Source organism: Lichenostomus cassidix, chromosome 2 (assembly GCF_008360975.1).
Source record: "Lichenostomus cassidix isolate B80296 chromosome 2, HeHo_3.0, whole genome shotgun sequence".
NCBI classification, from domain to species: domain Eukaryota; kingdom Metazoa; phylum Chordata; class Aves; order Passeriformes; family Meliphagidae; genus Lichenostomus; species Lichenostomus cassidix.
The window spans coordinates 18333090-18359142 of NC_139482.1; the positions used below are offsets into that span (position 1 = coordinate 18333090).

The 26053-nt window shown below is 37.4% G+C and overlaps 1 protein-coding gene and 1 long non-coding RNA gene across 4 annotated transcripts in view; one reads left to right on the forward strand and one right to left on the reverse strand.

The window, feature by feature from the left end:
* Positions 1-26053, forward strand: part of NEBL (nebulette) — a 252787-nt gene that overhangs the window by 3338 nt on the left and 223396 nt on the right. The window lies entirely within an intron of this gene.
* On the reverse strand, positions 17855-22021 carry LOC146440900 (uncharacterized). 2 transcript variants are annotated; one of them, XR_014850374.1, is made up of 3 exons: positions 21964-22021; positions 18168-18312; positions 17855-18032 (listed from the first exon to the last, which is right to left on the reverse strand). It is a non-coding gene; the product is annotated as an uncharacterized LOC146440900 (long non-coding RNA). The 2 variants fall into 2 exon arrangements; XR_014850375.1 differs by lacking the exon at positions 21964-22021 and adding an exon at positions 18680-18793.

Consider the following 26053-nt stretch of genomic DNA (forward strand, 5'->3'; position numbering starts at 1 on the left):
TAATGTAAATAATATCAAGTGTTCTGTGGAACTGTGAAGGGAAGACTAAGGTGTGCTTTGTGGTTTCAACATACTTTAATATTTTTCAAAGGACAGCTAAGATGTTTTTGCAAAATTGTGTTTTGAAAATACGGTTGGTTTAAATTTTGACAGAGAACTCTTGCATCTCAAAGATTACTAATTTGCAAGGGAGACACCATTACAGTATGTCAAATTATGATGTGTCTTACTCTGTTTTCATTAGTAAGAGGCAAATCCATTTTTATGTTAAATGCTGCTTGATCAGAAAATCTGTGAAGAAAAGAATGTAAATTTACTCATACAAACACCTACAAGCATTTGACAAAGAGCAATTACTGCTAAGCTGTTTATTGAGGCCATCCATGGATAAGAGTGTAATTTGTAGATAAAAGTGAAGAAGTATGCACTAATTTGAACGGGAGAGGAATACTATGAAGTTGTTCAACAGGTTTGGAAACCGTAGTTAGTTTTTCATAAGGACAAGTTGGAAAGCACTAATCTTTAATAATATCTGTATGTGCTTTGATAATTCACAGGTCAGATAAGTTTATTGAATATATTTTGACCTTCAATCTTAAAATAGTCCGCTCTTTCTTTTCTTCAGGGCCTGAAGTGAATGAATTTTGCTGTTCTACTGGTAAAGATCAGAAATTATTTAATTGTAAAATATAATTATTTTTCTGTTAATATAACAAAAAGAAGATGGTCATCCGTGATTGTTCAACCTATATTTTTGGTGGAGAAGAGTCAGGTCAGACTCTTAACAGGAACTAGCAAACCAAGAAAGAATATACTGTGATGTACTTTAGTTTGGTGACTATTAGAAACAGACAGAAATATTTTTAAATGCAGGATTCTGCCTGCAAGTTTTTTGTTGAACAGCTTGCCACATTTCCATCTGAATGATTGTATAGTTTCCTTGTGATAAAGAGACACTGATACTAAAATAATGACTGGGCTACTGACATAGTTTTTGTAAGTTGTAGATCTGTGTAAGGTTTTACAACAGGGGTTAAAGTCAAAACTTTGTCTCCATGTGCATAGTATGGCTTTGAAAAGAATCGTCATTGTTTCACAGAGTTTCCATGATCTGTCTTCTTCAAACCTTTTAGTACTCTTACTTGCAGAGAAAAGCTTGTACAACTTTATTCTCTCCTCCCTCTCTTTTTTATTTACATAACTTGTGAACTCTTTGAGTCAGGATAGTTAACTTCTGCTTGTTTGTGTAGTGCTTATAATATTGTGCTTTTATCTCGGCTGGGACCTCTGAGTAGTACAGTGCTGTAATAACTTACAGTATCATGTTACTGTATTTGAATTCACATTTCATCTGAAAGGCTTCATACACAACATCTTGAGGCTTGTAGATGCACAGCACATGGACACTGCTGGGTTTGCCTTAACAACTTTATTCTTGCCTTTTATTTGCAGTCTAATTTAGATATGTCATGTTGCTGGATTGTTGCCTGATTTGTGAAATAGTGTTGATGAAATGAAAGGCTCAGGCTTGTAGTCCAATTTTGCAGTTCAGCTATGCACTGCCTGAAGCAGGTGAATGAGCCATTCTTTGTCTCTCTGGATATGCGTAAAAGCAGTAAAAGAAAAGTTAAGACAATTAAAATGTCTTTTGGTAATCTGATTTATCAAATCACTGTGGCTTTAGTGCAAATCTGGACCCCTATTCCACCTTAATATCTGCAGGTAGAGATTATTAAATACCTGTTTAATATATATGGAAATGACAAGAAGGAAAGTTGATATTATTATTTGCAAACTCAGAGCTGGCTCTTTCCAACTGCAAATAACCAAGATGATGCAAGGAAAGGAATGGCATTTGGCAACTAACCATTTGTGTTCTCAAGCTTGTTAAATGATTGAATCATGTAGGATGATTATATGGTAACTTATTCTTACGGATGTTCATACAAATTCTTCTTTTGACAGATTCACTAGACCAAAACACAAGACTACTTTTCATGCAAAATGTAGAAGCTGAAATGCATATTTTTGGAATGTGCTCTCTGCATTAGCTGTACCTGCTAATGCAAACAGACTTCTTGCATATGTGAACACATCCAACAGAGATGTACTTTCTAATTTCTGCAAACCTAGTAGCTTCAGGTTCTGTGGACCTGATATACCCTCTTGCCAAAAAAACTCACTACTGCAATTAATTTTTCTGAAATACTTAGGATCTAAAATTTTGCTAATTGCCTTCACACAGGGTAGCTTCATTCAAGATTTATTTATGACAGCCACCATATGGAATGATTACATAACTTCACATTTAAATCTACTGTCATCAGTCTTAGTGTGGATTACTGATGTGAAGAAAAAATCATCATCACTTTTTTTTGTTTTACTAGGTTTAATTTCATTGTAACTTGTGCCAGTAGGAAATAGATATGCAGATACATTTGAAATATTGTGATGTTTCTAGAAGAACTGTACTACAGCTTCAATGTACAAGTACAGTCAAACCTTACATTTTAAGATACTCTAGGGGAGTATCTCAAAGAATGTGAAAGTAATTTTTTATCAGCTTGGAAATGATAAGAACATGGTACAACTTTCTGGACAGTCAGATGGTCTGGAAAGTGGAAGCAGTGGCTTTTAATCAGTGGATGAATGTCGCTGTTAAGTGAATACATTTTCTTGAAAGATGAACTTGTGTTTGGAAGTTTGGTTTTAGCTGTGAAACATGAGTGGTTTTTTTTCCTACCCGTCAGAAAATTTTGAGATGGCAACTAGGAGTGTGATAATATCATTCCTACTAAAAATAGCTAGCATTATCTTCTTTTTCAGTATTGATTTCAGCAGGTGGTTATTTCTCAATTTAAATATGTTAGGAAGAAAGAAAATTATGTAAGAAGCAGCGAGAATAATCCTGAAATCTGATGGGGTGACTTCTAAGGGTTGCGGTAAAGAGAGTGCACAGAATAAACAAGCTTTTCAAATTCTTCATATTCAACTGTATAAAAAGAAACAACCCAGAAACTCCCTTGCAAACCTTCCTAGAAAACAAGGTTTTGTACTTTATCACATTTTTAACTTTGTGCATTGAAGACCTTCCTCTTAAAATGTAATATTAAATGTGTAATGCAAATAGTGGAATCACTGGAAGTACAGCTGGTAACCCTCTCAACTCAGAGCCAATTACAACTGTATCTTTAAAGTCCATTATTTCTTGTTCAGCATCACATGAGTATGGACTCCAGTATTTGAAAACATTTGTCTCTCCTTAGCATTTTTTCTTTAAACAAAAGAGCTCTAACTCTATCCTCGTGAATTGTATTTTATGTTAATTCTTGTTACTTTACCTTCAATTATCTCCGAAGTACATTTATCTCATTTCAGTGCCCAGTGCAACATTACCAGAGCTGGTAGAACAACAGGAGAACTCCTATCTAATTTTTCTTCTAAATCCCAGTACAGGCTTTGCCTTTCATTTTTTTTCCTGTTGTAAACTACTGTTAAGTCATATTTAGATTCTTGTGGGCTATGTTTTTATGCAGAATTGCAACATCAGCAGTTGTTATTACCCATTATCTGAGCAGTTAATTGTTCTTGTCTAAGCACAGAATCTTCCACTTGGTTCTCATTGAACTAAATCTCCATTTTTCCCCAGGCTGCTTCTCCAATTTGTCAACTTTATATTATATTCTAATTTTGTTCTCAAATGTGCTTACAGCCCCCTCTTATCAACCTGTCAACCCTCCCACCAGAAAGCCTGTAAGCACATTGCAGATTTAATAAGTATAATCTTCATTTCATCATCCAGGTTGCTACCTGAAAGCCTGGAAGGCTATTGAGAGTGGTATGTGCCACCATGGTCTGATGCAGCTTTCTCTTCTGTAGTGAGCAGTGATGAATAAAAGAAGTACTTTATCTTCTCTAGCTCTTCATGCTAGACCAAGCATTGAATTCTGTGCGAGAAAAAGTAAAATTGTGGAATAGCGTAATAGCATAAATGGATATTTATGCAAACTCTGCTTAAACATAAGGCACTATTAGAGGAAACATACATCCCTGCTGCTTGGCTCTGGGTTACCTTATTTGGTTATTTCAGCATTCAGTCCAAATTACTATTGGTGATATCCAATAATGTAAAGTAGGACAAGAAGCCGATCCTCTTTGCTAGAACAATTGAAGAAGCTTCTCAGGCAAAATATATTTGAGTCTCTGAAAGTTGTTTAATGCATATCTTTAAACTGTTCCAAGAAGGCGCATAAGAACACTTTGTCAGAGTTGCTGAATAACGTGCATGAGGCAGATGGTGGTTAGTTGCAAAGGAATTACTAAAGAATAGTCATCACTGACACTCAGATCTTGGGAAGAGTTGGGCTGGTTTTTATTGCTGTGACTGCATCTGATTTATGGAATACAAACCTATTTCTCGGGTTCTGTTTCAACATGTTTAATTGGTCACGTCCTGATTTCATGTTTGGTCAAGATCTGTGTGCATTAAATGTGTGGTGGGCGTGCAGGGAGAGGACTGTGAGCTGCAGCAGGTCCTTGGTTTCATCGTGGCAAGCTGTGGAGAGCACCATGGAGTCCTAGAGCTTAGTGCAGCCAGCCTGCTCCCCTGCTGGTCCAAGTGGAGTAGGAAAATGGCTCCAAGGCAAATGAGCTCTTACCTTTTTCTCTCAGAGCAGGTGAATTTCAGATTGCATTGAGCCAGTTCTGTCATGTCTAGTTCCTGATGTGAGTATAGGGTCTGTGTTTGGAGTTCATGTTTCAGTATTTTACCTGTAGGTAAAATACTTTTCTTGCCCCTGGTGTTGCTCCAAAGGGACAATTTCAATTTATTATTACTTAGGGTGTTGCTGGGACAAGTAAATAGAAAATATGCAAATAAACATAATACATTTAATTTAATTTAATTTTATTGAAGACTGAGCTAAACATAGACATCTTAGCTGTGTGGAATCCTGACCAAATAAAAAATTTAGGGATTGTAGAAGATACATTGAGGGCAGTGTTTGGCTGTGTGGTGTTGAAGTTCCTTGAAAAGGAGACAGTAGGCAGGACTCACAAGGGAAAATCTTAGCCTAAGAAGAGGTGGGTGAAGTATTTGTTGAATAACTGATCGGCCTCAATATAAATGACACCAGCTATTTCATGCTGCCTGTAGTTACATCATCTCACATTTCAGGTTTTTGAAAAACAAAAACCCTGTGGTTAATTCTGCTTGATTTGCAGATCAATCCATTTCTTCTCTCTTTGCGCCCCTCTGTCCTCTGATGTTGGAATAGATGTTGCATCAGAGTTGGCCAAGCTATTTTCCCTTGCTTTTTCTTCATGTAGCCTCTGTAATTTTAATTTGTATTTGGGGGAAAAGTCTGGATGATAAGTAGTGCAGAATTTTTAGTTTTTCATCTTTCCTTCTCCCCATCTCTCCTGTTTTCTTTGTCCAAAAGCTCCTGTTCTTGGTGGTGCTGCAATTGTGTGGTGGTAGCTGACCCCATAATGTTTTAGTATGGGGAGGGCACAAAAAATGTGCTATCAGTGTCATGCTTGAGAGATGACTACAGCAGCTTAGTTTTAAAAATGAAAAACTAATTGTAATTTGGCCAGTTGTCATTTAAGCATATATGGCAAAGGCTTTTCTGGGAAGTGCATAGTTACTCTTTAAAGAGGATTTCTAAAAATGTAGAACTATATGGATACTGGACATATTTCTTTCCTTGCTTCACAGTTTCAAAAATTCACACTATGTTTTTTCCCCTCTTAGGAGAGCAAATGTGTGGAGGTAGTCCATCATGTTCTTTCACTCTAAATGGCAGCATTTTTCACACAGGTGTATTGGTGTAATGCCAATTTCACAGATCTAAAAATAAAGTTGTACTGCATTTTAATTTAGTTATACCTCAGGTATTTTTTTTAACTTGGCAAACTAAGTGGTAATAGCTGTTTTTGTTTTGTTCTGTTCCAGTTTTATTCTGGAAGGATTCCATATTTGTAATGCGATTCCGTTTGACATGAGAAAACTGTAAATAGAAATACTTAGGGAAAAAATTAAAAGAAAAAAGATGCTGATTTCAGACTTAGTTAAAATGCAAGTGGCTAAGTTTGTGGAGGGGAAAAGTGGCAAGAGGAAATAAATTGACTAAATAAAAAAGCATGCACTATTTCTGCTGAGCAGTGTAGAGTGGCACACATTCAGCACTGTAGGGTGTTATGTTGCATAGTATTGGCTGTGTGTATCTGCAAGTGCAAGAGGGAAGACATTTCTGACTGGATTTGCTCAGCCATGCGAAAAGAAAAGGGATGTCTATGAGGATTTCTAGCAGCAGAAGTGCTCAATAAGTGCTTGACCAGGAGATGATTAACACTGTTAGGACTGGCAGCATGCTTGGTGTGTCGCTGCTGTAAGGGAGGTGCCAGGAAAGAACCTGCCTGGAAATATATATGTTGAAAAGCAAAGCTTCTTAGAGGGCTTGGAGTTATAATTGTGCTGTAGCTTAGGAAGGTCTGAGAGTTAAATTTTGATGTAGCTGGTAAGAATTTTCAAGCTATCAGAAAAGAGAGATGAAGCTTGTTAGAGCAGTTATTAGCATAACCTGTTCAAACACTGTGTCATTAGTACAAAATTGTTAGGAGTAATGGCGAAAAGGAAAACCAGTCTGAAAGAAAAAATGTATCTAAAAATATATTTAGAAGAATAATATTGTCTGAAATATGACACCTTTACTAAGTTTCCCAGAATTTATCTCGTTTAGTGGTGATGATGTCTGCTTATGCAAGGGGAAAAGAAGAGTTTGCATGCAGAGAAAGCAAGAATAGTTGGGAAAGAGAAATAATTTATAAAATATTGGTTAAACTTTTCAGTTTAGCAGTGGCAAACTCTATTTCTGAGATGGCTGCACTTTGGAGTCTTTGATTAGGAATGGGCTGCTATCATGGTGAATCATGTCATGAGCTCTTGGATTATTTTGATCTGAAGATCAAAATAGAGATTAAACAGACATTTCCAGATACCCCACTATTCACACTGCTTTGTTGCTTCTATTATAATTGTGTCAGAAATTTTGGAAATCTGTGTTAACAAGAAGGGAAGAAACTGGAAGGATAAAAGGAAGATCAAGTAGATGAGCTTGGATTGAGTTAATGGTCAGTTTACTCCATGCTATGCTTTACCACACAGTCAGCTCTCAGTCCTTGCAGAATATTTGCTCAGTTTAGGTTCCTCTAATTCTACCATTTTTTTAATGATAAATGAATATGCAGAATAGGAGCTTTTACTCCTATTTTTTTTTTTTACTCCTAAAAATACTGGTTTTATATGAAATGTGATTTGGTTCATTGCCACTGCAGGTACTGAAGACTTCATCCTGCTTTGAGGAACATGCAGTGAAATGACTGTTATGAAGTCAGGAACTCATGAAAAATATAATGGCAATTGTAAAAAATGTAGTTTCTCATTTTTATGCCTCCTGAAAAGTATATCTGCACACTGAACTAGGCTACCAAATAGTGTCCCATGAAAGATGAAGAGCTTGAGGGGAAACTAAGAAGCTCAGTGAGAGTCGTGTGAAAATGAAAACGGCGTGTGATTAGTGTTTTTGATAGTCTAATTCAAGCAAGGGTAGATTGTAAACATTCTTTTTTGTCCATTGAGATGAAGATGGATATTCTGAGCAGTGATAATTTAGATTGGTGCTGTTAACATTTTGCATTTATCAATTATGACAAGTTAGCATAGCCAAAGATTTATCTTTGTAATTTGTCTTGAAATGTGAGAGATCATTTGGTTCTATAGGCTACCAAGCTGTTTCAGTACCTATGGATATTTCTGTAGCAGTTGAAAAACTTAGCCCTATGTATAAATGTTTTATCCACTAGTTACTTGAGGAAGATTGGAAAGACATTCTGAAGTCTGAATACCAGCTGGTCAAGCTGTGTATTTATTCCTGTGTTAAAGACCTTTCAGGATGACTCTTGTCTTTGTGGAACTGAGACTCAAAAGAGCAGCATTCAGTTTCTTATACTGATTAAATGCTTAGCTTTCATGACCATGCTACTGCTGCTGTTTCAAGCCTCATTTGGGTCAGCAGCAGGAGTCTCTCTTACTGCCCAAAAGGCAATGACAGATTATGTCTCTTGCTCAGAATAATACTGTGTAGGCAATATATTAACAGAAGGAAAATTTAAGCTTGTTAGGCTGGGTATGGATGAGAAGGAGATGGTAATACGCTTTTAGAAGTTGAAGGAAACAGGGTAAAAATGATTAACTTTCTGTAATTACTTATTTCACCCTGAGGAGAATGGCATCTCCTCATTTTTTTTTGCCTTCTCCATGCTGTCACTTCTGTTCTGAAAAGACATAGGCTCTGACAGAATTCATTTGGTGAGCAAACAGGCCCTTTTGTTTTCTTCTGCCATTTTTCTTCGTGCACTGGCAAAGCCACCTGGCTGCTTGGTGTCAGATCTCTCCAGCAGGTTTGGCATCTCCACAGCAGGCCTCAGGTGTGTCAGTAATTCAGCATCTGGTGTGCTGTGACCACTGCCCCTCGTGTGGGACATGTGTCTCTCCCTTGTTGCTCTGCTTGTATACATCTTGGGTATGCTGTGTAAATGTTTAAGGGTCTCTTCACTGTGTTTCTTCTTACCATGGGATGTTTTGCATGAATTTGCCAGTTTCAACAATTTTTTGCCCCTGTAAGAGTCTGTGTTTTATCTGTGTTGGTTTCATAGTAGCAGAATACTTTCAGGGACAAAGTATTTAGTTTTGTCAGTTAAGCTTATATTGCATATGTGTATTTTGCCAAAACAACTATTATAATAATGAGATAATTATAATAAAAGATATATTTTGATAATTATGATAAAAGATTATATTTCACTGTTTTTGTATATTCATTTTATTATAGCTGTATGTTAAATTTAGTGTTATGATGATAATTTACAAATAAGAATCCATGAATGTGGAAGCAGGTAAAATACATTATTTTCAAGAGCATAGAGTTATAATATATTTGGGGTTCTTCCCTACAGTTTGTGAAGAATAGTCATTTTAAGAGAAAATGTTCTTTTTGGAGAAAATTTTGATCACAATTATTCTCAAAAAAAGAATGTTTTTTCCCAGTCACTTGTGATATTAAGACTGGTTTGTGTATTCATGCAACTGGATGTGAGAAACTCTGCTGCTTCCTGAGGTGTGGGAGAAAGCTAAAAAGAAATTTGTAGTAGTGATGGCCTTGTGGACCCCTTTATAACAGAGACTTTATAGCTGTTGTGGTCTCCATTTTTAATTTTCTTCTTCTTAGACATATATTCTTTTAATTTTATTAGGTCTTTTTTAATAAATGTGTTGTTTCTTCTTTATATAGACTTGATTTATCATTTTGGGTTCTGCCTCCATTAATTTAATAAATCAAACAGTGTGTTAGAAAGACTGTCCACAACAAATATGTTGAATATTGCCCTGCAAAGCAGTCGGGAGTCACGAAAACAATCCCAAGACTGTTAAAATGCTTACAAAATCTCTCAATAAGATCTAATTTACTTTGAATTTAATTTCCAACTTTCTGTGGTTTTTGTTTTCTGTATGATTGTTCTAGAACGTTTTGTCTCAAGCTCTAAAATTAGTAGTGTGTCTGTCAAAGTTTTTGGTCTTGCTATGAAGTTGCAGAATAAAACTCAGTCTTATAAACCAAGTGACATTTGGAACTTGCTGTCTTCTGCACTCCCATGTATGATGAATATGGGAGATATTCACATATATGAGATATACTCTAGAATGGGGACATTAAAGTAATTTAAAATTTAGGAAACTTTTTTTTTCTTCATGAATGATGCTTCTTTTGCTATATGTTTTTGAGAGAAACATTTAAGAGAAGAGGAAGTCTCTTACTTGCACAGTTTTTTTTATTCCCCAAGTTAGAGATTAATTAAAAATTTTTATTATGTTACCAGGAATATCTATATCCCTTATATACAACAACAATAAGAAGAAAGGATACTGCTTTGACTAGTTTCTTGATTGTTTTAGTGTAGACCATTACAGTTAGGGTTATTTTAGATTTGTGTCCTTGGTGGTTTGTTGTTATTTCACAGTAATGAGACCAGTAATGTCTTTGTTCATATTCCTATGCAACGTAATTGCATGGCAACTGTGAAAGTTAAGGTTAAAATATTCCTTTACTTGTCCTCACAACTTGATGCATGCCTACTTACACGTGAACCAATTTTTAAAAAATTCTGGACTTGAAAAAGTACAACGATAAATGCAAAGCAAAAATTAGTAAATGGTGTTGTTTTCTCATCTTTATTGCATATTAGTTGAAATGTGTTTATTCTGCAAAGAACCTGAATTGGTCATTTCAGTATATATATTGCAATTTTTATTTTCGGCAGTTAAGGTCAGTGAAACAATTTAACAGTAACAGTTTTCTGTCCCAGTGTAACTTGCAAGAATGCCTATGTTAATTTTCAAAAGCTCTTTTTCTAAAGAAAAATAAGGTCAAAGAGATAATCTGGCATTTTCCTTAAATAAATTAACAGCACTGGAAGCCTTCATGGCACCACTTTTTTATCTGCTGTAAAGCAACTACACTAAAAAATCATCTGTTTTGGTAATAGTAAATTATGTTGTAAATGGGCAAGAGCTGGGAAAGCTTCAACATTTAGAGCTCTACGAATAGTCAAACAGCTATCCATTCCCCCAAAGAAGTGATTGGATTATTTTTGAATAGGGGAAGCTTAATCACACCTTTTAGTATGTGGAAGACACTGGATATGAAACCGTTGGGTAAAGTTAGAAATATACGTCTGAGCTGAAAAGATATTTCCATATGCCACAGTCTTCATGAAGGCTGTGCTAGGTAGAAGCTTTGTAAACAACTCTGTTGATGCATAGCAATTGATCTCAGCTGTGTTAGCCTTGCTATAGAGATAGATGAAAAGCAGAAAATACTTGTATTTCCCCCCAAAAAATCAGACCTTAAAATAGGAATGCAACGAACACCCAAAAGGAAAAGATCCTGCAGTGTCAGAATGTCTTTTCCACTGTGATTTTTCATGTGAAGCACTTGAAAAGTGGTACCATCAATTATGTAATTTGTTTGTGGAGTGCCTGTTATTGTTGTAGTTGAAAAATTTTTCCCAAGGGGATATTAGTTATATAAAGCTGATGGGCCAGTGTATTATAAAACAATATAAGTCTATGATGGGGGGGTTGGAATTCTTATTGTCCTGGAACACTGTTATGAGGACAGAGCAGTAAAAGCGAGGACAAGTAACTGAAACAGCTTTGCCATGAGTGTAGACTATAGAAGAAAGTTTGAAAGAATTAAATACTCAAAAATACCTTGTGAACAGTAGTATGGTGGTAGTTTGTTTTCAGACATTGCACTGAAGTGGACCTTTTAAAAGTTAAAGGTGTTTTTTAGATGTGGTTGCAGCTAGTCATCTTAGAACTGTTGCTTGTGTCTACTAAGCTCCTCTCATCACAGGTAAACAGAAGTGCAGATAGCGTCTCTGAAAAGTAATTGAAAAAAATAATGGAAGTAGGCCACTAACTACTGTGTATTCTCTTTTCTCAGTGGGAGGAATTAAGAAATACACCCTTTTGCCCTTTTTTGAATGTTCAATTTGTCACCCTTTTCCCAGCAAGAGACATGTGCTCGATGGAATATCTTGCGGTTTGATTTCACTTGTGCTGTAAGCAGAGCAGCCTTTATCGACTTTACAAGAAGATGCACACATTAGTATAGTAGGTTATTTTGTTAATTTATATTTTGACTGACATAAAATACTAAGACTCGTAACCATTTCTCAGGACAAGAAATATGTAAAGCATTGGGGAGAGAAGTACTTACTGCGCGGTACTACTGGCACAGAGCGGTGTATATTAAAGTGCACTCTTGGTGGAAGAGGAATGGGGAAGGGGAGAAATGTGCCATTACAGGAAGGCTGGGGTATGGACAGAGTTATCACTGCAGAATAATTTAGAATGGAAAGGGCTCTACGCATATTATAGAACTTGAAAGCCACAAGTGAATAAAGCTGGCGAGTTTTCCTTTCTGCTCCATCCACGCAGGTTGTTAAATGATTCTCCTTGCTCTGGTAGCAGAGAGCCTGCCAGGAGTACATTAAGCATTGTGATTAATGTCTGTCACATGTTTGTTCTCTCATCTTCTCCCCAGCAGGTGGTGTGTATATGCAGTGCAATTTTTTTGTTTTTTAGGTTTAAAGTACAGACTCTTTGCAAAGATGCATATATGTGTAAAAGGAGGCAACGTCAAATAAGTGGAATATGTTCTTGGAGGAGAAAGGGCTTGTAATATTCCTGAGTTCTGAAAACTGGGCTGAACAAGGAACAAAGCGTCTCCAGAAAGGTTCTGTCTCCATTGCAGCTGATTTCTGCTCTTGTTCTAGAGTCAGCTTGTGAGCCAGCAGTAGTAAAATAAGTCTTCCTCCCTTAAGATTGGGTTAACTTTGGAGGCAGCCTGGGCTTTAGCGACCATACCCTGATGAGTCTGGGCTCTCAAGGAGCAAAGTCATGATCCTGAATTTTGGAAGAGTGAACTTCCAGGTTCGACTTGAAGGATTCCTCCAACTTGAAGGAACTGGTGAATGAGATTCCCTGGGAAACTGTCCTTAGGGACAAAGGAACTGACCAGAGCTGGCAACTCTTTAAGGGCACTTTCTTTAGAGTGCAAGAGCTCTCCATCCCAATGTCTAGGATCAGGCGAGGCAGGCTGAAAACCGGCATGGCTGAGCAAGGACCTGCTCCTCTCACTGAGGAGTAAGAAGGGAATGCAAAGCTAGTGAAAGCAGGTCAGGTGGCTTGTGGAGGGTGCAGAGGTATGGTTTGAATCTGTGAACTGTTCCAGGTGGGGTCTGGAAAGCCAAGGCACAGAAGGAACAGGACTTGGCAAGGGATGTGAGGAATTCCAAGAGCAGATTCTGTCAGTCAGAAGAGAAAGGGTAAGGAGAGTACCCTTTTTCAGGAAAGGGAGAACTGACAATAATGGATATGAAGAAGGCTGAGGTACTCAATGAGTTCTTTGCCTCAGTCTTTGCTGGCAGCCAGACTTCCCCTATCTCTCAAGTCTCTGAATCTCCAGGCCAACTCCATCCTGGGCTGCATCAAAATTGGAGCTACCAACAGGTCAAGAGAGATGATTGTTCCCCTCTACTCAATCCTTGAGACTCCGCCTGGCGTGCTGCATCCAGCTCCAGGGTCCCCAGCAGCGGAATTGGCTCCAGTTGGAGCCAGTCCATGAAGATGATCAGAGGGGTGGAGCACCTCTCCTATGATGTCAGGCTGAGAGACTTGGGATCTTTCAGCCAGGAGAAGGGAAAGCTGCAGGGAGACCTCATTGAGCCTTCCAGTCCCTCAAGGGGATTTACAAAAAAAAGTGAAAGGGACTTTTTACATGGGTAGATGGTGATAGGACAACAGGGAATGGTTTTAAGTGAGATATTTAGATTAGATGTTAGGATGGAATTATTTATTCATGGTGGTGAGGCACTGAAACAGGTTGTCCAGAGAAGCTATGGATGCCCCCTCCCTGGAAGTGTTCAAGGCCAGGTTGGATGGGGCCCTGAGCTACCTGATCTAGTGGGTGGCCTTCCTGTCTGTGGTGGTTGTGGGTTGTAACTAGATGATCTTTAAGGTTCCTTTCAACCCAAAACATTCTGTGGTTCTATGTTTAACTTTGGGCTGTATTTTGAAATATTTATTGACATTTGTTAGGAGATCAGATAACTTGAACTTTGAAATTCTGTGGGAAGGCAAGACTGAGAGTGGAAGGAGTTCACTTCAAAACGCTTACAGCAATTGCTTTTGCTTAGAGAGTATTCTGGTCTACTCTGTCTGCTCCAATTGGAGCTTCCTCCTGTTACTTGATAAGCCCATAGAATGAGTGCTGGAGTGATGGGGACATGCTGGTCAAGTTCAGCCAGTTACTAGGTGCTTATACTTCTGTATTTATGACTGGAAAAAAGTGTTGTTTTTATATTGGAAGTCCAACAAGAAAAACTCAATCACTGTGTTAGAGTATCCTTCTTTCACACTGTATATGTGAATATGACATCTTTTCTTAAAAGTGGTTGTAAGGAATTTTAATAGATTATTTAAAGTAGTGTATTTTTGTGTAGTTTGGATACCGTTAAATGGAAGAATGAAATGCATATGAATAATGAAATTAATTTGAAAAAGTTTTTAGTTACTTTATCTGCAAAATATACCATGATTGTTAGATCTTTGCAGAGTTCATTGTATGGTGGAAATGCCTACAACTGATACAAATAGATTTACATTTTCTATGTATCTAAACTATTTGAACAAACATAAAACTAAGCAGGCATTCTTCCTTTAATATGAACACATTCTACTCTCTTTGGCTGTGCAATGTGAGGTTGTATTTGGGTACTGTTACCTTGGAATTTTAATCTCATTTACACAAGGTCTTGGTTACAGTTGCTTAGTAACACGCTGTGGAAAATGGATTTGTTGATTTATGATAATATATCTACAATATCCTTATAATTAAAGATACTGAAAGGAAAGCAAGTGCACAATATGGGTGTGTATTCCAGCTGTACGTACACTACTAATAACTTCTGTTTTCACTATGTATCTTACAGTAAATGTCTTTGTAGTGCTTGGTGTTTTATGTAACTCACCTGACTCACACCGTTGTACGAGCTTTGGTGGTGGTTTTGGATAATGCTGATTTACAGCATTTGTAGGTGAATCTGAAATCCTGAGATTTAGGAAATAAGTTTAACTGGACTGCAGTTCCAACATGGCAACTATTTTCTCAGACTAGCATTGATATCAGAAGTATATCAGGAATAATTTTGTGTGTGTGAAAGAGGGAGGGTCATGGCTCATTTTTTGCATGGTGTTACACTCACATTCCTAGGAGAGAGAGAAGTGTGTTAGAGATTAAGCATCATGAGACTTGTAAAACATCTTTTTTGACACGTAAAGGAAGCATCTAGAGAAGTGTTGGCTGTTGTATGTTGTGTGTCTCCAAGTACTTACAATTACTCTATTTTAAGGTTTCCGGAAATATTTAAGGTCTTTTATTTCTTTGCAAAAAGGGCTTAAGGTTTCTGTTTACCTCCTCTGCAATATATTGCAGTAGAATTTAGAATTGGAGAAGTTTCTAACACTAGCTAATTGTTTAAAATGTCTGTGAAAGCAAAAATTAAGCAAGGACCTCTGAGACAGATGGAGTGTTATTAAAATCCTGGAGCTTACTTTAATCACAGACCCAACCCCATGAAAAAATGCAAATTAATTTAACAAATTTATAAATAAACCAAACTAAACGTCTTGTATGATGAGGCCTGAATTTAGTCTCATGTTCTATATGCTTTAGAACATAAAACTCAGCACATTGAAATAACTGTGAGGCCGAATAACAGGAGGTTTTGTGCAGGGCAAAACATATTGGTGTTATATAATGGAATAATAATAGTTTTGCCTCTCTGCCTACTGTATTTGCCTGTTTCCTTGTGAAATTAAGTTATTCAGGTTCCCATGAGGCTCGGAAGATTTACAAAGACCCATTCAGAATACATCTAATTTCTTCAGGTTTTTTCTGTATGTAATGCAAGAATGCAGAGAAAATAATTATTTTAAAAGTGCCATTCACAGGGCTCAGTTCAGCTAAATGTTTCGCTTCCTGCTTTCAAATGCCTGTAACCTTTTATGGTTGTTTCACTGTTATCATATCCCTTGACTGCAAAACTGTGGGTGGCATTCATCTTGCCTACCTTTGACATATCCCACACCGACACACGTAAGCCAAAATCATTGTAATAGTCCTGTTTTTGTAGTTGGTGGAGGACTAAATAAATGCTTTAAGATTTCAGTTCATCTGACTCATTTCATGTTAGATGAAACAGACTTTATTCATCATTAATTACATGAACTTAATCTTCATGAGTTGGCTGGGATACAGAGGCTTATCTTTCATGAAGTGAATCTTCTGTGAGAGAGCCAGTTCATGGTGGCTGTCCCTGGACAGCTGTCAGAACCAAGCATCTTAATTTTCTGGAGCTCATACCAACTCAGGTTTCCAGTCCTTTGGCATTTCATAGACACTTGAGCAAGTTTGTGGGAGAAGAGGAAAAATTTCAGTTGTTCTGCTCCATTTTTAAGCCTCTCTGCACACTGCACCATTGCCTTCACATTCTCACGTTACTCAAACCCGCGTCATAAACGTAAAAACAAAACAACAAAAACAACATTTTGTATCTCAAAATATTTATCTCATGGTTTTAGAAGAAAAATACTTGTTTTTGGTGATCTTTTTCTGCATCTCTAGGCTGCACTTGAAGAATGTGCTCACAGATGATCACCACAATTCAAGAAAGATATGGACAGACAGTAGAAGGTCCAAAAGGAGGCCACAAAGATGATCAAAGGGCAGGAGAAACTGCCCTTTGAGGAAAGATTTAAGGCATAAGGTATTTTCTTCCTTGAGAAGTCTCAAGGAAGGCCTCACTGCAGTGTTCCAGTATTTAAGGGGCAGCTACAAAGAGGCAGGAAGCTCTCGTTGCAAGGAACCACATGAAGAAAACAGGGGTACAGATGGCATTGGGACAGCATTTCTCTTGACACAATAAAGAATTTATTTATTTATTTATTTATTTATTACAGTAAGGACATCCTCTCTGGGGATGTAGCCGAGTCTTCATCACTGGACATTTCCAAAATGCAGTGGGACAGGATGTTAGGTCATCTCTCCTGGGATGGCTGTCCCATGAAAGGCTGATCTGGATGATTTCTTGAGGTCCCTTCCAACCTGGGCTGTTCAGTGGTTGTATGATAGTTCTGAAACTTATGTCAGTATTCTCTTGGGTTTAATAATCAAGGACAGTTGTGAATTCCTCAGGCATGGTTATGAGGAAAATCAAGTGAATTCAAATAATTTATTTTATATTGATGAATTTATGGAGATTGGATTTGTTATAAGCTCTCTTAAAACTGACAGTGCAGGGCTTATTCAACACAGATTTATGAATTTTTAGCTACACATTAGATTGACATTTAAAAAATATGTCATATTTCCTGAGGACAAAAAAGTTTCACAGCCAATTAAAAATATTGCAAAAAGTCTGAATTTACTCATATGCCTTTTTAAATCTTAATGAGAAATACAGAGTAACTCAGCAATAAGCATTTCTGCAATTTAGGAAATATACTTCTAAATGCATCTCTTAAAACCAAATTACATGAAATTGAATTGGCCTCTGAGACTACATGCAGAGGACAGGGAGGTAAAAGCTTTTATGGCACTCAGAAATACATGATGACACTGGTAGGCTGTCCAGTGAGCAGTGACCTTTTCCTTTCAAGACACAGGATCTCAGTCACTTGGGGCACCCCTGCAGCCAGACAGCAAAAAAGGGCCATACTCTTTAATTTAAGATGTGATGCACTGCTGGTTTATTTTTCCTTTCTCCCCCCGCCCAGTTTATTTTTGTCCTTTCAGAATGATTTGATTAATTACCATTCAGTGTTTGGAAACCTTTTCTATAGTCTTTCATTAAACAAAAAAATTAATTTGCTAAATCCAACTCAGCAATTTATCTCCTCTCTCCAAGCTCTCTATTTGTTTTGTAGTCTCCTGTGTGCTTTGTCTGCCTTTTATTAAAAAGGAAGATGTATGAATTCTTGAGCAGAAGATCTATGTCCATGAAACTGTACAGCTAGTAATTCTTAAATTTATAGAATAAAGATCTGTCCTCAACATTTTCACATATACAAATACTATTAAATGAATTCTATTAAAATATAACCTTTACTGTTAATTTCTAAGCTCAAGGAAAAATTTCACTGATGATGATAATATTGCAGGCAATGAAAGCAGTACTTTCAGAATACTCTACTGGTTAGTCGAGAGGGTTTTTTATTTACCAGGCTTTAGGAGGTGGTGGTTGGCATTAGGGTGCTAGTTGGTCAGGACTGCAACACCAGCGAATCCCTCTGACCACATGTCTCACAGCATAGAGCAGTGGCCATGGCCTTGCAGTGGCTCGATCTACTGTAGATAGAAAAGAGTACCAGATTGTGACACTTTGCCTCTACAAGGACCAGAATTCGCCCTTTTTTATCCAGCTGAATTTCTGCCCACAGCAAAGCATCGTGCTGCCTTTCTGGAGATATAATCACTCACTTGGTGTGCAGTTTCCATCAAGCAAGTACCCACTTTGTTCTGTCTTTTAAGTGTTTTCTTTCCAGTTGTGGTGAAACAAGGAGACTGCTTTTGGCTGCTGCTTTGGGGTGTTTGCCTGGGCCTGCTGGATGATGTGCTCTTAAAACTTTTGAAAAAGCAATATTCAAATAGCTGTTACCTCTATGATTTCTTTTTTCCTGTTTGATTAACAAACGTGAACAATGACTATTTTGAGGTAGGAAAAAAACCTTGATTAATATTTTAGAAATGCAGATACTTCTGCATTGCCTTTAGATTTCCTTCTACATCAGTACAACTTGTCTTCGATATGAATAAGGTATTGTACTAAGAAAGAAACCCTATCACAGAATGTTCCTTTTGTTTTGGTTTGATGGTTGATGTTAGGGATCTATTAATGACTAACAACATGGAGCTGTACTTCACAGAGAAAGAGAGGTTCACAGTTGGCCCATGGATGGCTGTTGTCTGTGATTATTTTTTTTGTCACTCACTAAGTGATTAACAAACTTCTGAGAGAACCTTGAGGCTGGTGAGCACAGTAATCTACAATCTGTCACAGCGAGAGAACCCACAGAAGTGTTTTCTTTGAAAGAAGATAAAATTCCTTATTTAAAAACATTGTTTCTTAAGCATTTAATACTTAAGCTCTTACATAGTCAGTGATTTTAATTAATGGGAAAAAATTCCATTTGATTTATTGTTACTTGTTATTTTTGAGGGATTCTTTCCCCTCTCATTTAGTTGCAGAGCTAAATTTTGCATAAGATAGGCATTTAATATGAAATTTCTGGCCTAGTTATAAATGTACCCATAATCTCATAAATATTATTCTGACATTATCTGTGAAGTTAAAGGGAAGTTATGAATACGCTTCTTGTTCTGTCTTTATAATACCTTACATAAGATGTATACTTCAGACTATACATAAGTTAGCATTTTCTTTCTTCACAGAGCAGTCCTTGTATAATGAAAAATTACAATTTTTGAGCATTTATTTCTATTTTTTAGATTTTTGACCAGCAAGGATACCTGGGGGAAATATATCAGCTCCATATCAATGTTCTTTGTAAATAAAATACATGGAAAAAATAGTGAATCTGGTTAGATATGAATGTCTCATTGGTCTGACTCTAGTATTTAGTGTTAATTTTCATTGTGTCAATTAATAATGTATTAAATCAGAAGAGAGAACCTCTCTAACACCAAGTTTCTTTATTGATGATAAAATCCTGTCTGATTTAAAGTACATGCTGCCCTTCATGTTTGGGTGTTCCCTTAGGTAATGATGAGAGTGAGCAAACCCGTGGTGTTGATTCCTTTCCTACTGTACTGCTGGAGGGACTGTAAACGTTACTGGGGGAAAAAGCCCAGGATGTGAGAGTTGGAAAGTCATGGGTGAGCTGGGTAAGGGAAATTCTGTGGAAATGGGACTTACTGTTTTTGCAAGTGTCTTTATATTATTTCTTACAAGGGAAAAGACACCAAAGATGTGTCCTTGCTTCAGCTGGCTCATAGGAGTAGTCTAGGCAGGGTACAAATTATTGTAGTAATTGGCACACAGGGAAGTGATGTAGCTAGCAAGGTGCCTGGGGCTCTTTCAGCTCTCTGGCACGAATGACCAAGATGTACCCAGCTCAGGTCTGTGGCAGGAAGCTGCACTCAGCACACACCAGTAAGGAAATAATGTAATAATATCTAGAGGTAGAGAAGTGTCATTTTGTCTATGCTAAGTGGAAATAAATTAATATGGATGAAGGCACTAATAAAAATTAAATGACAAATCAATGTAATTACTCCCATTATTCTGTGTGTCTTTTTATAAATATATAGCTAATGCATGGATTTGTCTTAGTGTAGTGCATGGGAGAGCTAAAGACTGGAAACCGACTTTGTATAATTTCAGCCCGTCTTGCACTGCAGTAGGATTGTGTTTAACTAAGTTATGCTGGCTATATGTTTCTCTAATCTGTTCTTAAAATTTAGTTTGCTTAGCGTCCTCTTTGTGTTATGTCCTTATAATTCTTATTTTTTCTGAAATTAATCTTACTTTCTGTGGCTTTATCTTAATTATTTTTCTTCTTCTCTACTGGGTGTTGAGAGCAATTGCTACCTCTGCTTTTTTGTAATGTTTTTTATCTATTGTAATGCTGTTCCCATAGCTCATGTCAGACTTTCTTTTTAGACTGAAAACCCCCTAAACTCCTCGAGTCCTTTTTAATACTTTAAGAAACTCTTATGCTTCTTTCTGCTTTCCATATATTCCTCCTAGTTTGTCTTTTTTCAGGGTGATGTTTACATTTTAACAACAGTATTATATATTATACGGATGATTTGTATTTAGGATATCTTCTCTTATCGCTTCCAGAGATTCTCTTTCCAACCGTTGGACAGACAAAAATGAGATAATGGGAAGTGTGACTCTGAAAACCTCTGAGAAGGTATCTAAAAGGAGGAATACATGTCAGGTGACTGAAACAGGCATCTCCAAAGAAGAACAAGTTGTTTAGTCTCTGTAGTGAGCTTATTACGTGAATGCTTCTGTCATAGTAATTTGATTTTGTAATGCGGCTGAGGTCAGAATTTGCAATCCTCAGTAGTGGGTGGTGCTAATAGGGAAGCAGGCTGTGGTCATAGTAGGGTCAGAGTGCATTAGGAAGAACCATGGCTGCCCAAGGTGGTAGTCCTGTCCAGTGGCTAGATAACTGCTAGGATCAGAGGAGACCTAATTTCTGTGCAGGTCTTCTTGGTTCTGCTGGATCAGAGAGCAATTTTTTAATGTTTCTTTGCACCTGAATGCTCTTTTATTCTGTTAAATGAGGAGACTGATTTGCTATGCTCCTGAGAAAATCTGTGTAAGAACTAATTTGTATTCTAGTTGTTCTTACAAACATGTTTTGAAATTATATGGTAGGATACTGTTACATATTAAAAAAAAAGGGTATACTCTTGAATGCATATAGGTTTATTTCAAGATAGCATGAAACATTGCTTCAATTATTAGGCACCTGTATTTTCTGTTTAAAATCTATATTAATTGAAGAACTATTGGAACATCATGAGGACAGTTTTATTGCGCAATTGAATGATTTGTAAAAGATGCAGGGGAAGCACCTGAAATTAAAGGATGTATTTGGCACTGTATCAGCTTCCTGTCTAGTACTGAAAAATGTTAAACATCCCCAAACATCCCAGATTCCCTGAGAGAAATGGCCCAAAATGCTGGCAGGATTAAATATTTCAGCAGCAGCCTTCTGATGAGCATTACAATTCACTTAATATACTGAGTAATTAGGGATCTGACTGTCTGTATAGGATGAAATGTCAAGATACTTTTAGCAGAGCCTCTGTTTCTGAGGAAGGGAATTCTGCCCATATTCTTGGATACCCACATTAAGCAAAGTATGCATGAAAACTTGGGAAATGAAATGGCCAAATATTTTTTAATTATTTAAAATTCCACGACTGTAAGTATAACAGCAGTTACATTTACAGTGTTCAGTTCAGCCTCTTCCAGTCTTGTAACTTGCCCAGCTTGGTCTCTGTTATGTGACAAGGAGCATAGGTTAATCAGCAAAGTGGGCAAGACTGCTCTTAGATTTGTAAGAGTATGAAAACTTTGATATCATTCAAGCAATTTCTGGATTCACTTTGTAGATCAGTTTGCATGCATATATAGGTATTAAATATTAACATGATGACATATAATGTGTGTGTATTAAACATATTTCCGTCTTTACCCTTTTTTGCCTAATACACCGAACAAATGTGCACATACTGTTTGATGATCTTCCTTATGTGATAGATAGATCAATCCTGTATCTAGCTGAGAACTGTGCAGAAGAAAAGATTATTTGTTGTCAACAAGACTTGCCTTAGCAAATCTTCACTAAATCAAATAAATTCCTGCAACTGTCATGAAATCTTTCTCATCTTCTTAATACTCTTTGAATTTTCTCTGCTGAAAAAAATCTTAGGTGTAATTTAGAATGTTTCTTCATCTTCTTTTAAACACAGCATGTCTTTCCATTTAGTTTAGTGACAAGAGATGCTGTCAAGTGTTCTCCGTGTGTGTCATCAGCCATCAGCTGACTGGTTCGCCAGTCTTGGGGCAGAACAGAAACACAGATATCAGGCCTTCATTTCTGGCTTCACATCTCATCTTTTACTGTAGGTTTGTACTTGAAAGAAACCCTGGCGTTAGGTACTTCACCTGTTTCATTTATTTTAGAGAAGTAAGTGCAGGAGCTCTTTGTAGTGTATGTTCTAGTGACTTGGTGTGCAGAGGATGCCAGGATGAAGATGTGAGCTCCATCCATGGTTTTCATCTAGTCTGAGGGGTTGAGATGCTTGAAATACAGAGATCTGTACCACGCTGTGATGGCTCCCAGAACTGTAGTTTCCACTTCTCCACCTCAGGACTTGAACATTCCCATCTCACCCACCTGAATCCAAAGGAAAATAAGACACCTGAGTCACTGAATATGATCTGGGCTGGGGAGATGAAGTGAGGGAGTGATATGTGCCACTCAGCGAGAGGGCACTACCATATCAATGTTCATCCTCCTATCTCTTTTCCAAAATGGATATCTGCTATTCTGGAGGTGGTACCAGGTTGGTACTTGGTATTTGTGGTTAGTACAACAAGCCATCAAGTCAGTTTCAAAAGAAGTACAGGATCTGGGGTGTAGCTCTTAACCACATAGGTCATAATAGCCAGATAATCAGTTACAATTGAGATTTGAGAAGAACTTAGAGGACCTAGAAACTGTGTCTGGGTGGGATCGTAATAGTAACACCACCTGATGCTACCACAGTGGAAATCTGTAGCAGGACTGTGCCCTGCTGTTTACCTGTGTGTGCCCAGCAGTTTTGAGCATACTTAGGTTGGCTGTGATTGTGTTGCTTTACCCAGCAGGCATAGTATCAACGCTGTGCCAAGTGTCCAAAATACCCAGGGCGTCCTCATGCTTGGGTTTAAACAGACGTGGGAGAAGGTCAGATGCAGCTGGAAAGCAGCAGAGAGGCTGCCTAGTTTGGTGAGCTGGTTACGTGTAGTTGTTGGTTTTAAAGATTTTTCTCTCTGACGTTATTAAAAAAAATTCTCCTGATGTTCTTTAGCTGAAAAATAACACTCATCTTCTGGAGATGGGAATACTGTAGAAGGGGCATTGTTGGGAAATCTTATTTACATTTTCATTTAAAAAAATACAATATACTCTTGCCTCTCTCCTCCCACGCACCTCCAGGAAGGAGCAGGGCTTTGATCTTCCTGTGACGAGGTATTCAGGCCCCTGGTTGCCTGCAAACCAGGGCAATGCAGCAGCAGTGTGGAGCAGAGCTCAGTCCCAGTCCCTCGAACAGGGTGCTGAAGAGCTGCTTAGCAACAGCGCCTGAGCGCCAGCGGCCGCCCCAGCCCGGGGAGGCTGCCAGGGGAGACGAGTTTTCAAAGTGAGATCTTCTATTTAAATATTTCTTACAGTGTACAGATAGCTGGAAAAGAGGGCAGCAGGCAGAATGAAAGCAAAGGAACTGCGGAGGAGGAATGAGAAATAAAGGAAGGGTGTCAAGGCTCTGAGTGAGCAAGGATCCAAGGAAAAATAAGAGAGTAAAATTGGAGAAGGAAAACTGCAGGATGCAAGAGGGGATGTGATTAGAGAATATACCAGATATTCAGAACTGAAACTGCTAGAAGAAGGAGGTCTTCAGGATGAAAGTTTGGCAATAAAATCTTACCAAAGTGAAATGGTATTGAAATAAGATGGTATAACAGGGATGATAGAATTTCTGTATTGTTTTTCTTTCATTTACTTCTTTTTAGAATGAATTCAGAAACAGTCAAATACAATTATGCAGTAACTATACTGTGTTAGTGTTTACAGTAAAATGACTTAGTAGTCTTTATTATCAGACAGTTAGAAATAAAGGAGAAAGTTTTGTACAAGTTTTTATGCTCTTCACAGAGTTACTTCTCATTTAAGACAGCAATGAATTAGTCTGTATCACTAGAAATGCTTTCTCTAATTTTCTGCATAGACAGACAAGTTAAGAATTTAATTTATCATCAGATTTTTTTTTATTTGATGGAATGGAGAGTTGGCAACATTGCTTTTTTCTTTCCAGTTTCCTTTGCAGCTGCAATTGTCCTTTCCTTTTCTCTTATGCTTCTGTGCTGCTTGAAAATTCTATCTACTCTCTTATCCTTGACCTTATTGCTAATTGACAGTGTCTTCTTGGGTCTGCTTTTACTCTCTAGAAATTGCAGTTTGGGCTGGGTAACAACAGTTTTTACCCGGCCACATCATAAGAGACCTTTTACACTTGGGTATTTTTGATGACATGAGAATCATTATTTACCTGTATGGAAAATTCTTCTTTAGGCTTTGTAGTGTTTGTTTTTTCATGACCGCTTCCCCCTTTTTTTTCTTTCCCACCCCCACCCCAGGTTTGGGCATTGGTTTTGCCACCATTTTTGGCATCTTCTAGTGCCTTACATGCTTATTTATGATGTGGAGAAAGAGGATTCCATCAGGCCTCTCCTTGTCTAACTTGGTAACATCCCTGGGCAACCTCATTTTGTTTTGGGACTGTATGTGATAGGTGTGTATAAGGGTTTAATAGATGAGCTTCCCTTCTTACCTTAGACTTTTCCAATGGCATTCTGCTAACAAAATGTAAACATGGCAAAATCACCTCTTTTCCCCAGGCTCTTGTACTTCTGCATTTCCTTGAGGGCCACTGTCTTGATCTTCTCTCCTGTGTAAGCAAAACTGTGGCATGTAACTTCCATACCTCTTCTTTCTCCTCCAGCTTGATATAGTTTCCTACTGCATTTCACTCATTGCATCTCCAGTAGTGTCCTCCTTGTCTCTATTTCTGTTTTGAAACTGTTGTCTTGGCTTTGATGTTTGGCACCTTTTATTTACTTGGATTTCAATTTTTCCCTCTCTTACCCCTCTCCAACCTTTCTAAATGTGACCAGGAGCTGCCCTATTTTGTCTGTGGTTTTGACTTTACCTACTGGATGGTACATAACAATTAATTCTTTTTACATTCCCTCTGATTCCTTGTCTTCCCAGTCTTGATTCCATTCTCATTCAAATCCCTCCTTTGTGAACAAGCATTCAAAAAGACTTTTAAATCCTATTTTTTCTGTTGCATCTTCATTAAGGCTTACTTTATGAAGTAAAATAACTCAGAAAATACAGAAAGTAAGCAAAAACTATCTCCTAACCTTGACTACAGCATTCCTGCTTTAGTCTTGCTTCCAACTGCTTTGACCTTCATTACTGCTTCTTCTTGTGTCGTCTATATAGATTATAAACAACTGTATAAAGGATTGAATTTTTCTTGCACAGTACTGTCACACTGTGGGTGTTCTATAAAGGGAAGATGGTGACGAGGATTTAGCAAATTTAGTACATTTTGAGATTGTATTTCAGTGTTTGACAGAGTCTTTTTTTTAGTATTTCATTAGCATTTTCTTAATCTAACAGAATGACTCCTGCATTATGCACCTTGCAATTAAAGTATACAGATTTTAAGCTTGTTTTGTTGTTTAGAATGTCTTAATAAATAGAATTTTCCAGTCAGCTTGCTGCTAATAGCAGCAAACAATATGTTCTCATGCAGCCCCCTCCCTCAAGCTTTGAATTTTCCTAAATCACATGAAGTCCAGTAACTTTATTGTAGAACTCTGAGATGTCCTTGGGTGATATAAGAAATTGTATTTGACTTCCAGTCTGTATCAAGAAAGGAAGCACTTTACAGTAACTTCTGTTTGAATGGCTCTCACTAGATGTGGACATGAGATTATAAGTTCTGTAATATGGTTGAATGCTTGTGTTTGTTTAAAATAATAATTCCTA